This window comes from Phoca vitulina, unplaced genomic scaffold, assembly GCF_004348235.1.
Source record: "Phoca vitulina isolate PV1807 unplaced genomic scaffold, GSC_HSeal_1.0 scaffold43, whole genome shotgun sequence".
NCBI classification, from domain to species: domain Eukaryota; kingdom Metazoa; phylum Chordata; class Mammalia; order Carnivora; family Phocidae; genus Phoca; species Phoca vitulina.
Window position 1 is genome coordinate 10,283,949 of NW_022589746.1, and position 15,304 is coordinate 10,299,252.

General features: G+C 47.8%; 1 pseudogene; it reads left to right on the forward strand.

The window, feature by feature from the left end:
- Positions 1 to 947: 947 nt before the first annotated feature.
- On the forward strand, positions 948 to 13,376 carry LOC116648351 (annotated as a pseudogene).
- Positions 13,377 to 15,304: the final 1,928 nt, after the last annotated feature.

Genomic DNA, 15,304 nt, shown 5'->3' on the forward strand with positions numbered 1-15,304 from the left:
AGATAGGACATCGTTGGAACTGAGAAAATAAAACCACCCTTGTTATACTGCCCGAGAAAGAAACTCCGTAAATTAGTTCGGTAAGAATCACTCTTTTTCCTGCTGTCACCCTCTTGCTGGTCTCCCTGAGACTCTCGGCCCTGAACCAAGAGATTCACACAAAGACTTACTCCGACCAAGGAGAGGGGGACTAAAGGAAAGAGGCAGGACTGGATAACAGGTCCTCAAAACGTCAGTTTGCTGTGTCTTGTCCCCACATGTATGCAGCACTCTGTGTGTTCAGCTGAGACTGGAACCCTTAAAAACAAAACAAAACCACAAGGTGGGGGGCATGCTCCCATAAGGAGAGTGGGAAGGGGCTGTTAGTTGTGTAAAAACAACCATAGAGTAAAAGACTTGGGGGAGGTTCAAACTTTCCCTGGATGAAAGAAGGCACCACTGCTCCCAGCCCAATCCCAGCCCTAAACCTGACTGTGGGCAGCAGAGTGAGTTCTAAATGATTTCCGCCACTTACAAATGATCACCAGTAATTGATCAACAACTGTTCCCTCTGTTGTGTGTGTGTTACTTTTTTCAACAGCTGAGGGGAAATTCAGGAAAACTGAACTCGGAATACGTATTTTGTCTGTCCGTCCATCTATCCATCTATCCATCCATCCATCCATCCATTTCTATTCATTCATAAACTCAGTCAGTCAATATTTATTGAATTTCAACACTGTTCTGTACCTCTAATATTTGAATATAATACAAATAAATGCAAAGATAACTAACATTTATTGATCCTTAGCCATGTGCTAGGAATTATTTTAGTTGTTCTGCGTATACCATTGTGTTTTCTCTCTGAAACAGCTTTATCATATATATTGTGATTATCCCCTTTGTAGAAATCAGGAAGCCAACTAAAAGAGATTAAATACTTTGCATAAGACCGAATACTCGAGAGCATGGTGGAGCTTTGCTTCAGCCCTGGTGACTTGGCTCCAGAACCAGAACTGGGGGAGAGGAGGTGAGTGAGGACTTATGGAATAAAATTTAAGGAGGCACTTGGTCTCAGGGGGTATAAACGCTGCCCCTACAGTTGCATGACCTTGAGTGTGAGTGTTTCCTTAAATGATGTGCCCTAGGAGCGCCACTCCTCTCACCCTACCTTGTCTGAGCCCCACCTAGCACCTCCATTCTCAAAAACTGCCCTTTACAGATTAACATTCTCTACACAAGTATGCTCTGGGATAGAAAGGTCACACTCTGACCTGAGCTGGCAGTGAGTGCCGTCACACAAACTCTGTAGTCTGGGGTTGAAGGGAACGTAGAAATGAAAGAAATCATAACAGAACCTTTGTTGCAGTTAGAGGTTCTTTTTTTAAAAAATTTTTTATTTAATTGCAATTTAATTAACATATACTGTATTATTAGTTAGTGATTCATCAGTTGCATGCAATACCCAGTGCTCATTATATCACGTGCCCTCCTTAATGCCCATCACCCAGTTACCCCATCCCCCCACCTACCTCCCCTGCAGCAACCCTCAGTTTGTTTCCTAGAGTTAAGAGTCTCTTATGGTTTGTCTCCTCTCTGTTTTCATCTTATATTATTTTTCCTTCCCTTCCCCTATGTTCACCTGGGGAACCACATGAGTGAAATCATAAGGTATCTGTCTTTCTCTGACTGACTTATTTGACTTAGCATAATACCCTCTAGTTCCATTTGTCTTTTTAACAGAGAGAAAGCAGAATACCAGTGTACTTTAAAAAATCCATTCATTTCGGGGCACCTGGGTGGCTCAGTGGTCATAATCTCAGGGGGATTGAGCCCCGCATCGGGCTCCCTGCTCAGCGGGGAGTCTGCTTCTCCCTCTCCCTCTGCCTGCCCCTCCCCACCGCTTGTGCTCTCTCTCTCAAATAAATAAAAATAAAATCTAAAAAAAAAAAAATCCATCCATTGCAACTGTACTCCGTTCTGACCACACATAAAATTCCCTTCCAAAGATTTCCCTTCACAAACCTTCTACAACTTCCTGTTGCATTCAGATTTTGTCCCAAGCTATTTCTTTCCAAACAGTCAGTCTCATTTGGGACAAAATTACTTTCTTTTACCTTCAACAAAAATGTATTCCCATTCCTTATACCTTTCTTACACATACAGAGTTGCTTCCCTTACTCGCATCAGTCTTAATTACATTTAGCAGAATTTAACTCTCAGAAACCCTAGTCTCCAGTGAAAACTAAGTAGTAACCAATTGTGAATTGTCACATCAGAATTCTTTAGATGGCAAATTTACGAATCATCTAAGCACAAAGCATGTTTTCCAACAGACCGAGATATCCTAGTCTCTTTGCAATAAGTCAAAAGCACCAATCTACATCTAATAATCAATGCTTTAGCACTTCATCATATTTGGATGAATTCAGTCCAATCTATCATCCAAGCAAAACTTTAGAGTTTCAGGTTACCAAAGACTTTGAGAGCTATCTTAACAATTACCCATGAAAACTTTGGGACAGACAAAATTAACCATCATCTTAAATCATCTTTTTTGCTGACAAATTGCAACAGAGATCACATGAGCTTATTTGACCTTTAGCAAACCTTGATAGAATCAAAGTTTCATGTTCAGTGCTGATAACTCTAAAGACACATCCATTTTAATTAAACCACCAAACTTAAATTAGTTTAAATACGGTGAGTCAGAGTCCCCTTAGGGATGGCCTGTGTTTTCTCCAGCAACCTGGATTCTATTAGGAGGAGGCCTCTTCAGAAAATTATCATCCTATATGTCAGGAGGGAGTTTACTAGCCTGGTTACTGACCAGACATGTTTGGCAAGAGGCCCTTAGGTCCGAGTCCTGGTTTAGAGCCCCAAAGGCCTGGACTTCGGGTACCTTTGTCTATTTGCCCTGTTTCCTGCAGGAGGGATCTAACGGATAGATCCTACTAAGGCCATGCAGTGTTACAGGAACTCAGTCCTTTCCTAAGTTTTGCAATCTGAATTGTCTCCAGTGGGTTAAAAGGCATTCCAAGGGCATATCCTTGGGAACTGAAGAGAGAGAAAGTCCATTACCCAAATCCCCCCCAACTCCCGAGTGGCGTCCCACGCAGAATATGTCAGAGGTTCCAGGTGTCAAAAGCCACCAGAGGTGTGTTCCCTCAAACGAAAAATCACTATTGATCACTATCCTGCCTCACCGTAAAAGCCCCATGGGAGGGATGCTAGCACCCCCCTGCTTCCCCACTGCATCCTAGGCTACAGATGGGTGCCTGGCATATGGACTGATATCCCATGCCATGCTGTCCCATGCCCTGAAGGCTGGGTTATCGCCCTGCTGTGAAGGTTGTGCTGTGAAGAACCCGCTGTTTTAACCCATGGAAAACACTAGAAAAGTTTTACAAGGGGGAAATTACCCAATTTTGTAGCTTAAGTAGTTAGTAGAGGACATTGACAGAAAACAGTAAAGTTGGAAAGCCATCGTGATCTAAGCGACATTCCAACACATGTGGTCTTACAGCCAACTTCCCTGGGAAACCGTCCCCAGGGGGGGGTTTAATTCAGTCGGGTACTGGTTTCGGCCGGCTCCCACTGGAGGGCTCCTGGCCAGAAGCAGCTAGACCAGAGATGTGGAGGGGCTCACATGAGACCAACGAGGAAGAAACCTCACACCAGCAGTCTTAAGATTGGCAGCCATGCTAGTCACTTAGGTGACTGTCCCATGCCCAAGACAGACAACTTTGTATGAGGACAGGAATAAAGAGAAGGCATCAGGTTTCCGGGTCTTATTACCATTCCAGCCAGGGTACTAACTTCCAGCCAAATATATACATAATGTAATATATAATATCATATCATGGGCGCCTGGGTGGCTCAGTTGGTTAAGCGACTGCCTTCGGCTCAGGTCATGATCCTGGAGTCCCTGGATCGAGTCCCGCATCGGGCTCCCTGCTCGGCGGGGAGTCTGCTTCTCCCTCTGACCCTCCCCCCTCTCGTGCTCTCTCTCTATCTCATTCTCTCTCTCAAATAAATAAATAAAATCTTAAAAAAATATATGTAATATCATATATATATATATATATATGGCAAAGGCAAAAGAAAAAAATTAACTGTCCTTACTGCCTACAGCCCGCTGACAAGTCCTTGAAACAGGCAGAGTGACCTTCCTCTAGGGACGCAGCTGCCTCGATGTTGACACTCTGCTAAGGGTCATAACATCCCATGACGGAAACTGAAACCACCCCTCAAGCAATAAGGGTTGCCCAGAAGAAGAGCTCCCATGGCCCAGAGCACCTGGACCACTGTGAACTTAAACCCGACTCACGCCTGCGCAGATGGACCATGGAGTGACCCAGTTACCTCTACCTCATTATAACACTAAAATCTCCACCCCAGGAGGAACACAAGCCGATTTACATAACATGCAAAGTGCGTACAGGCATGGTCCCTTAAGGTGCATGCTCAACCTCATGCCTGCCTCTACATCCAATGACAAGTCTCCCCTATCTAAATACTCATCCTAACCCTGAATAAAAGGAACCCACCCACCCTTTTTCTTTTTTAAATAAGAAACACAAAAGAAAAATAGTTTTTTTTCTAAAGCACTCCCTTCCGAAGAGGAGGCAGGTAGACCCATCCCTGCAGACGGCTTAGGAGATGCTGGTCCCTAGGCCAAGCAAGCCCCCTAGTGAGGAAGCCTGTTAGCTCTCTCCACTCCTCTAGTTTCTGTTAAAATTGCCTTTGTAGAGGAAGTTCCTTGACATGGGTCTTGGCAATGACATTTTGGGTTTGAGACCCAAAGCACGAGTAATAAAAGCAAGAATCAACAAGTGGGAGCGCATCAAACTAAGAAGCAAAAGAAACAATCAACAAGAGGTAACCTAAGGAAGGGGAGAAAATATCTGCAAACCGTATGTCTGATCAGGCTTAATATCCAAGATATATAAAGAACTCATACAACTTAAGCGCAACAAATTTTAAAAATTGCTAAAAAAATAGGCAGGGGACTCGAATAGACATTTTTCCAAAGAAGATGTATAAACGGGTCAACTGCGGCGGAGCTTTTGCAGCGAAGAAAGCTAGGCAATTTACTGGTGTGGTGCCTCCCGGGAGAATGGAGGGCTAATGTGCAAAGTCGCAAACTCTCTGTTGGCTGACAAGGGAGGGTTTTTAAAGGCAACAGTTAGAGTTAGGGCCTCACGCAGGCCTGACATTCAGCAATGAGTTAATATGTATTGCGGTAATTCATCCTGTGATTCCTATCCATAGTAATTTATTACGTGTAAGCATTTTAAGTAATTTCAGTATTACATTAAGGATTGTCTATTTTTTTAAAAATATCTTTTAAATATCTTATTTATTTGAGAGACAGTGTGGGGGCAGGGGTGGCAGAGGGAGAGGGAGAAGCCAACGCCCCGCTGAGCAGGGAGCCCGATGCGGGACTCGATCCCAGGACCCTGGGATCACACACTTCACCAACTGAGCCCCCCAGGTGCCCCTCTCTATTTTTAACTACACTTACGTTAAACGACAGATACCTAAAATTCTACCACAGGGATCACTGTTGCTCTCATCACAACTGCTGACTTGCTTGACCCCCGCAGCTGGCCGATTTGTAGCTGCAGATTAGAAGGTCTTGTTTCAGGTCGTGCTTCCTGAATTTTAGTTTGTGGCCTTAATTCCTTTCAGGACGCGCTAGCACAGCCGCACCCCTGTTTGCTGGCTTGGCGGCCAGGGAGCCACGCCTTATTTGGGGAGAGGTGTGCGCACCCCAGAGGGGCTGGGGGAACCGCACACAGTCTTCTAAGAGTGCTCTCTGCAGTGTTACTGTTTGCACCAATCCGCTGCTGCAACTGGGACAGCACCCCGGTTTCCCCTCTGCTCCCTGAACACCCCCTGAGCTTTCTGCCTCTGGGACTTGGCTCCCCCTCCCAGGCTCTGCCCACTCCCCCCGGCAGCCAGCTGGCCACTGAAAAGCCTCTGCTCTCCCTGGTCTGTGGCACTCAGGCCACTCTTCTTTAACAGAGATTGCTTCCCGTGGTTCCACGGCTGGCCACTTGGTGATGTCCTGATGGCCCTTCCAAGGCCATCCCACAGCTCCTCTGTCTGATGGCACCTTCTCCCAGCCGCCCAGCCCCCAGCCAGTGGCCTTTATTCCTGTCCTCATACAAAGTTGTCTGGTTTCCTGAAGCTCCTCTGATAAATTCCTACAGGACTTACTGCCTTATTGCCGTTGGTAATAATAATAGCTACTAGGTTTGAGAGACTGTGATGTGCTAGTAGCCATGCTAATGGTCTGGATGCTTGCCATAAATGATGCTTTGCCATTTTCATGAAACCCAGGAGCGGATAAGAGCAGGTACAGGCCGGTGAAGGGCCCGCATGCTGTCCCACATCTCAGGGGACCCGTGCTTTTCTGAAGCAGCTTACGCACACTTTTCTAGGCCCCTCGCCAGCATGTGGGACCAGTCTGCGGGCAGTTCCTTTACATAAGGGGTAGGGTCCACCAGCCAAGGAGCTCTGAAACTTGCATCTGTGGGGTCGTCCCAGGGTCCCAGAAAGGGGGCCTAGTGAGCAAGTCCTTCTCAAAGGGCTACCCAAAGCAGCATTTCTTTGGAGGGACAGTGTGAGATTGGGCTGCCAGAATGGTGCCAGCCCACTTGTTTGAGAAGACCCAGAATGTATAGACAGGAGACCCACACAAATGTTTGCCTAGGGCCTGCACAGCCCAAGGTGGCCCTGCCTTGAAGGCAAGTATGGTTATGATTGCCATTTTATAGATGAGAAAATTGAGGCTTAAGGAAGCCAAGAAATCTTCAGCAAAATCCCCCAGGAGAGCTGAAACTCGCATGTTATCTTTGACTTCAGAGCACAAGCTCTTAGCTATTCCATGACACTGTCCTTTTCTTCCTTTCCTGATGTCGGTGTATGCTAGCTCTCCCCAAATGCTCCTACAGGTGGAGGCAGGGTGTTGGAGCCCTGTGATTTCCTGGCTCTGCCTGTCACGGCGCATCACCACCCATGACCGCTCAGGAACTGTAGTCCTCGATTGAAAAGCTGGAACATTCCCCCACAACTAAAGTCAACCCGGTGAGATTCCTGATCGCCAGGATTCCTAGCTGCCCCAGGAAGGGAGCTGCTCCTGGGTCCATAAAGGCCTGAGTGGAGATGCTGCAATGTTCCCAGATATCAAAAACCTCCCAACTCACAGATCTGAGATGCATGAGAGAGACCAAGGGGGAAGAGGAGGACCAAATGACCACAGGGTTATGCTAGAAATCCAGGAAAAGAATAGGAAACCCTTAATGGGCTCTAATTCTGGAGATGTGTTTTGTAATTCAAGGGTATTATCCACATTTTATGTAAATTATTTTTATTGATCAAATTCACTAAATTATAACAAGTCTTACAAATTCTGTCCATTGGCCTCTTTTTTTTTTTTTTTAAAGATTTATTTATTTATTTGAGAGAGAGAGAGAGAGAGAGCACATAGGGAGAGGGAGAAGCAGACTCTCTGCTGATCAGGAGCCCAGTGCAGGGCTTGATCCCAGGACCTGAGATCATGACCCAAGCAGAAGGCAGACGCTTAACCCAGGCGCTGCTCCACTGGCCTTTTAAAACAAGCTCGCTTCCAATGTGCTCCAGCAATGACAGGCTTTCGGTAATGCAGCCCTGGCTTTGGAGCCCTACTGTCGCCAGGCTTCCCTGGGCCATTCTAGCCTAGAGCCACATCCAGGGTTTCCATGGGAGCAACTGGTAAGAGAAACCAAACTCTTTCTCCAGCTCCATTTCCATCCCCAACAGCAGAATCCGGTCCTGCCCTGGCCCACCTCCCACTCCCAAATATTTCTGGGAGCTCCAAGGATTGTCCGCAGAGTTTCTCCTCCCTGCTCCACATGCCACAGAGACACTTCTGCCAGTGCTTTCTCTAGAGCCCAAGCCACGCCTGGTGTTAGCTGTTCCGGTGCTTCGCCAGGCCACCTGCTCCCCAGTGAGCTGGGACGTAGGTTGGCGCTGCCCCGCTGCGTGTAGCTGAGTTATCACCTGGGGACACTGCAGTGACAGTCTCCACTCCTCCAGGCTCTAGCACAGGTGCCTAGGACGGGGAGGGAAGGCAGATCTAGAACACAAAATATGCCCAAATTCTCCCCTCCCTTTTCACACTGAGCCGTGTTCCCTGCGCCAAACTTCTATTCTTTCTCTCTTCCCTTCCCTTAAATTCTTAGCCGAGAGCCTCCTAGTCACTTCCACAAGAGCCCCCCAGAAGGGCACCACCCCAAAGAGCGGCATGGGCACGCCAGTAACAATGGGTCCCTGAATGTCCCGATGGCACGGTGGAGTCAGAGAGACTCCGCTTAGCATAGCTTATGTTTTGAAGCTGAAATCCTGCTTCTCTTCCGTAGGCGCACGCACGGTCGCGCGCGCGCCCACACACACAATACACATATACACACATCAGTGTTCACACTTACACACATTCACACATGCACACACATGGATTTGCTTCCTGTTTGAGATATTCCCGTCGTCCATCACCGTTGGCCTTCTACAGATCACCTACCCATCCTTGCATCCTCCTGACCTTTCACAGGAGGATGGGCAATCTACTCATGCAGCCTCGAATCAGACAAGTACAGTCCCTCCAGTTGACTTTTGTCCCCCTGATACAACCCTCTGGATGAGCCAGCAAGAAGTCATCAGATCTTTCAGTGCCTCTGACTCCGTCATAAAAGTAGGACAGTGGGGTGGGAGTGGGGGGAGATGTATTGAGAAGAGTTAGAGATAGAGGTGGGGAAAGGGAGTTTGAGAACCAGTTTGGGCTGCACTTTGGCTGAACTGAAAATAAAAAGGGGCTCCAGCACGTCCAGCCATCAGTCACCGGAGCCGTGGGACCGGCTGAGTGCTGGCCCGGCGCTCTAGGCTGGAGGCCTTTGTAGCTGCTGCAACAAATCATCCCAAACTTGGTCGCTCAAAGCAACGGAAATGTATTCACTTAGTTCTAGAGGCGACGGTCTGAATCAAGGTGTTGGCAACGCCCTGCTCCCTCTGAAGGCTCTCGGGGAGAATCCTTCCTGCCTCCAGTAGCTTCTGGTGGCTCCTGGTGTTATTTATTTATTTATTTATTTATTAAGATTTTATTTATTTATTTGAGAGAGAGAATGAGAGAGAGAGAGAACACGAGAGGGGGGAGGGTCAGAGGGAGAAGCAGACTCCCCGCTGAGCAGGGACCCCGATATGGGACTTGCTCCCAGGACTCCAGAACCATGACCTGAGCCGAAGGCAGTTGCCCAACCAACTGAGCCCCACCCAGGCGCCCCTGCTCCCGGTGTTATTTAGCCTGTGGCTGCCTTATCCAGTCTCTGCCTCCACTCCCCCATGGTCTTCTTTCTGTGTCCCCGTGTTTTCTCCTTTTCTGTCCTAAGGACACTGTCACTGGGTTTAAGGCTTAGCCTAAACCCACGATGATGTCAAGGTCTTTAACTTAGTCAATAAAAGTAGTAGCTCCACTGAGAATGTACTACACGCCAGAGACTGCCCACATACTTCATCCAGTTCTCACAACCACTGTGCAAAGTTGGGCATTATTAGTCCCATTTTAAAGATGGGAAAAGTGAGGCTCAGAAAAGTTGCCCAAAGTTTTAGAGGTAGAAACTAACAAATCTGACCATGTTTACATAACATACTCCTTACATCCTTGTTGCCCCCCCTTGCTCCCTCCTTTCCTTTCTTCCTCCCTCCCTTCCTTCCTCCCTCCCTCCCTCCCTCCCTTCCTTCCTTCCTTCCCTAAACATTGAATGTCTACTGCATGTGAGGAACCACTCTAGGTTTTGAAGATACAAAAAACAAAACAAAAATCTCTGCACGAAGCTGATATTCTAATGGGAGAGACAGACATTAAGCAAATACGCAAAACGTATAATATTTTGAATAGTGATATTGCTACGGAAAAGCTATAAAACAATGTGTGTACCTTATTTAGACTTTTATTCAAACATATCAACTGTAACAAGACATCTTTGAGACAGAGGGGAAATTTGAATGTGGACTGGTGTATGATACTGTTAATTTATTACACCCAATCATGACATGGTGGCTCTGTTTCTGTAATTATTTTGGGACGCCTGGGTGGCTCAGTTGGTTGAGCGTCTGCCTTTGGCTCAGGTCATGATCCCGGCATCCTGGGATCGAGTCCCACATCGGGTTCCTTGCTCAGCGGAGAACCTGCTTCTCCCTCTGCCTGCTGCTCTCTCTCTCTCTGGCAAATAAATAAATAAAATCTTTAAAAAATAAAATAAAATAAAATGTAATTATTTCAAGATGAAGACTGAAATATTTATGGATAGACTAAGGTTGCAAAAATATTGATTATTGATGTTGGATGATAGACTCCTGTGGAAGGGCCTTTATGCTTTTTACTTTTGTGTGTATTTGAAAATTTCCGTAATACAAAGTTTTGGATAGGAGTGGCAGATAAGACATGCAAAGGATGTTGTAAGACCCAATAGGAGATGAGGGAGAGCCTCGCTAAGAAGGTGGTGTTTTAGCAAAGGCTTAAATGGGGCATGGAAGGAGCTATATGAAGAATGTTCTCTGAATGTTCCAGAAATAGGAGCTCATGCAGAGCTCTGAGATGGGAGTATGAGAAGGGAGAGATTTACCCCAAAGAAACTGGGCAAAACTATAAATATGAAAATATGACAGCCAGCTTCCCATCAGCTTTATAGATATTAATAATGTACTTTATTGTGCATTATGCAACAGAACATTTTCACATAGTATCACAATGCTAATTAAGTTGTGGCATCATTTTGAGACCAATCCTTCTTTAAAGAAAAAGGAGTTGAAATTTTAAGTGTAGACATTATGACTCTTCAAAAGTCAAAAATTATGGCCGATTTTCAAACTAGAAAAGGCCACCGAAGTATCTTATGGGTTTAACTTCTAATAAGGTAAACATCATTTGCTATAACCCACATAAACAAAAAGCGTTTTGGGGTCCTTTATGTTTGTAAAAGACTAAGGGATTTTTGAGACCAAAAAGTCAGAAAATCACTGTGGATTATCCCCCAGCCTTGGTAGGTCTGTTTCTTCCTATGATCTCACACTGAATTATTGTTCTGGAATTCCAAGGACCAAAGAAATTTCCTGGCTGGGCCTAAGTTATTGACCCTTATAGCTCAGGTAGCTGCTTTTCAATGACCGGAGGCACTTTGACCAAAATTAACTGTTTCCTCCCTGGTGTTTTTGTCTGTTGTTATTAATTTCTTTTTTCTTTTTCTCATTTTTTAATTTTTTCGTTTTAAAATTTTCTTTCCCTTTTCCTTCTTTTTATTCATTTCTCTCTAGTTTGTTAGTATTTATTTATTTTTGTCTGGCACTGTGTTTTGATTCTGTCATAAATTTCATGAGGTGAACTTTGAACTGATTTGGACTGCCAAACTTCTCACTGGCTTTTCCCAAATGTAAGCTGACCTCAGGACCCCTTGAACTCAAGCACAGTGGCACATCCAACATGCCATGGGGCCTCCGGCCATCTCTGCTGAGGAGAGACGCATATCCACAAAGGTCTCCTCAAGACCACTGGCAAGGGTGACTTGTCTGTGGTGAAGTTGGTCCAGCACATCCTGACTGGCAAGGGGACAACCATGAAGATCATTGATGAGACTCAACATAAGTCCTCCAGCCTCCAGAGTCCATCCCGCCAAGCAGGAATCATGGAGGCATGGATCATGCCAACAGAGTGAAATATTTGAAGTGGCAGAGGCTGAGAAAAATCTCTGTCTTGCTGGGAAGGGCGCTAGTGGAAGGGAGGTGTTTGAGCCCCTCGTGGCTCCTGGCAGGGAAGAGAAGAGGCTGAAGGCTGATGCCATCAGATAGCGTCTGCTATGTCAACTGTCACCAGAAGTGTAGTGTCCGTAGAGACTTAAAGGTAGAAAACCCGCTCTTGGATGCTAGCATGAGGATCAAGATGGCATACTGGGGCTTCAGTGGCCCATTCACCCTTTACAACAAGCCGCATACCTTCTGTGGCAGCCCCCCTTCTGCTGCCCCCAGGACTCTTCCAGGGTCAAGAGTACAACCTGGTGGGCGTCTGGCATCTGGAAGTCATCCCGTTATATGGTTGACAGATTCCTGCCTTTCGAGGGACAGAAACTCAAAGAGCTCTGAGAGTGGGTACTGAGCAGAATCTATCACATTCCATTCTGGTCAGTGGTATGTGAAAACCTGCTTGAGAAATTCCTCATTCTCAAAATCAGCAAGAGAGGACCTTTGGGGCAAACTATGAGGGCTCTGTGGATTCCTGTGGGTCACGAATATGAGGAACTAACACTCTGTGTGGAGCTGATCTCTGACTACAAGGACCCGCGGCAGCCTGAATTCGGGGTGCCCGTGGGTTACACACAGAAGGAGGGACCCAGGACTCACTCACGGGCCAGAGATGCAATGAGGTAATGGCCACATATCTGCTCCTGGGTTATAAGGGATCTGAGCCAGAGGGTGACCCCACCGCCCTGAAGCCTGAGCCTTCAGCTGATCTAACTAATAGCAGCTCTCCGCCCCCCGACCCCCCCTCCACACGGTACAGCAAGGGGCTCTGCCACCCTCAGCCCTGCCCTTCCCACCACGACTGCCACTCAGTGAGTATTCAGAGGAGCCACGCAGATCCTGAGGAGGCTCAGGGGACAGGGCGGGGGACCACAGCACAACCAGGCTGCCAGGCCCCTACCCAGCCTGCAGCCTGCAGGGCAAGAAGAAACCCCCACCCCCCTCCCCTGTCCCCTGCCGCCACCAGGGACCTCGCCACCAGCACAAATCAGAGCAGGAATTCCTCACTTTGGGAGCAAGCCAGCCTTGGCCAGGCTTCCATGCAGAATGGCAAAGGCAGCCTAACCATGCCAGGTCCCTGGCCCCATGGCTTCTGCTTCTGCCACAGTCTCCCAGCGCCCCTGCCCCACAAACCCAAGTGCCTGTGGGCTGCAGCCCATGGAGAGTACCTGTGAGGAGCCACCACCCAGGAAGACCCCCCAGTGTGTCCCTGTGGCCTCCCGTCTACACACAAGGTCAGCAGGGGTGGTGGAGACCCAGGGGTGTCCACAGGGAACCCTGGCAGCCGAGATAGGGGCTTGACCCAGAGATTTTGCCCTAAGGTGAGACCCTCGCCTCTCCCCACGGCAAGGTCCACTGCTGGCAGGGGACTCCTGGAAGCTTCTTCAGGAAGTTCAAGTTCAAATCTACAGGAAGAAATCTTTGTCCAAGTTTTGCCAGAAAAAACTCGAATGAACCTGAAAGCCGAGAAAGAAGGAAAGCACTTTGAGAAACACAACTTTGAGTGTGACACACAGAGTTTCCAGTGGCCAAGCCACACTGACTACACTTTAGGTGGAGGGTGAAGGTCACAAAGGCTCTGGGGCCCAGCGAGCTGATGTGGGAGATAGGCTGGTGATCCACGCCGACAGCTATGGACGCGGCCTGCCCAGCACCCTCCAAGGCAGTCTCCCAACCTCGGGGCAATGTAAACACGGATCCCATACCTCCTTGGCCTTCAGACCTCTGCCTCCAAAACCACCAGTGCTCAGGGGCAAGAGGAAAGGCGGCTCCCAGCTGCAGGCCACACTCTGCCCAGCTGGGCCAAACCACAGCCGGGCCCTGGGCGTTTCCCTGGAGCGTGGGCCCTCTCCTGCCCTTCTCCATCTTCTCTCCTGCCTAGTGGGGAGGGGAGATGGCTCTGTGAGATAAACAAATACAATTCCAGTCAGGACCAAGGGAGGCTGATTGCCTGGAGCTTGCAGAAGGGAGTGGCCACCATTCCTTGCTTTTGGGGGAGACTCTAGGCAGCCAGGGCAGCGGGAAAACTTGCTGGTGAAAAGGAAAGAGTCCACCGTGCTGATGGGAGGCCGCTGGCACAGGGAAGCTGGAGGAGGGCTAAGTAGAGCAGGACACCTTAGTGATTGGTCTGGGGAGCAAATGTAGCTTTCTCTCGGTGGTCCTGAGTTGGAAAGGGAGTGTGAGTATAGGGAGAGAAAAAAAACAAAAAAAATGGGCTCCTGGGTGGCTCAGTAGGTTAAGTGTCTGACACTTGATTTCAGCTCAGGTCATGATCTCAGGGTTGTGGGATTGAGCTCCGCATCGGGCTTCTTGATCAGTGGGGAGTCTGCTGGAGATTCTCTCTCTCTCTCTCTCTCTCTCTCTTCCTCTGCCCCTCCCCACCCGCTCTCTCTAAAATAAATACATAAATCTTAAAAAGAAACAGAAGGGGGCAGTCGCTGATCCAAGTTGTGGTGCCTGTGGCTTTACTGGAATAAGGAGCTCCAAGTGGCCACGTAGCCATTTCAGGTTGCGAGTCAACAGAGCCACAAATCAATGTAGATCCATAAGCCTGGACAAGTCTCCCTCCAAGGAAGATTAACAGCCAGGTGAACTTTTCAAAGCTTTTCCACTGGAGGAACTTCCCATAACTATCGTCCTTCAGAACCATCCCGAAATGGGGCTGGAGTGCTGCAGTTGTCTACTTTGGGGGGTACTGGTGTATTGTGCAGAGCCATGTATAAATTGGCCCAGATAGTCTCTTCCTTGGTTACCTCACCACACGGAACTGCCCAGGAGGACGTAAGTAATGATTGAGAAAGAAGAGAATGAATTAGGAATATGGGTTGTGGGGTGTGGGAATCTTGCTCGTGTGACTTATTTGTGCTTTTAAGTGCTACAAAGGCTCAATTTCATCTATATCCTTCCACTTCCACTTGATGATGGAGGGCTCTTGTGCACATCCAACTTTGTAGTTTGATGGGTCAGACTACATCCAATTGATCCTGAGTAGTCAAGCTGTACATAACTTGGTGGTCCCTGGTCAAACATGCAGTCTCTGCTAGAGCCCTGGACAAGCTAGACACTGTTTCTCAAAGGAGAACAGTAATTTGCAGAGGATGGTATAGATGTGTTCTAAGATCCTAAAGTTGCATTCTGGGATTCACCTGACAAAAGCCCCGTAGAGCACCCGGATGTGCCACAGGCACTTTGGACACCAGCCAATCTGATGAGTCATATGGCCCGAGTGCAGAGCTGCCCATCTACAGCTCAGACCTGTTGCAGATCCTTCTCTTGTTCTGGCCCACTCAAAACTGGCTGTCTTTAGGGTCATTCAGAAAATGGGTCCAAATAGCAGGCACAGATGTGGTGTGTGTTGTCTCTGAACTCCACGGAGACCCGCTAGGCTCGGTGCCTCTTTCTCAGTGGTGGGAGGGAACAGATGCAACACCTTGTCCTTCACACTGGAAACCACATGTCCACATGGCTCAGACACCGGACTCCTAGAAATGTC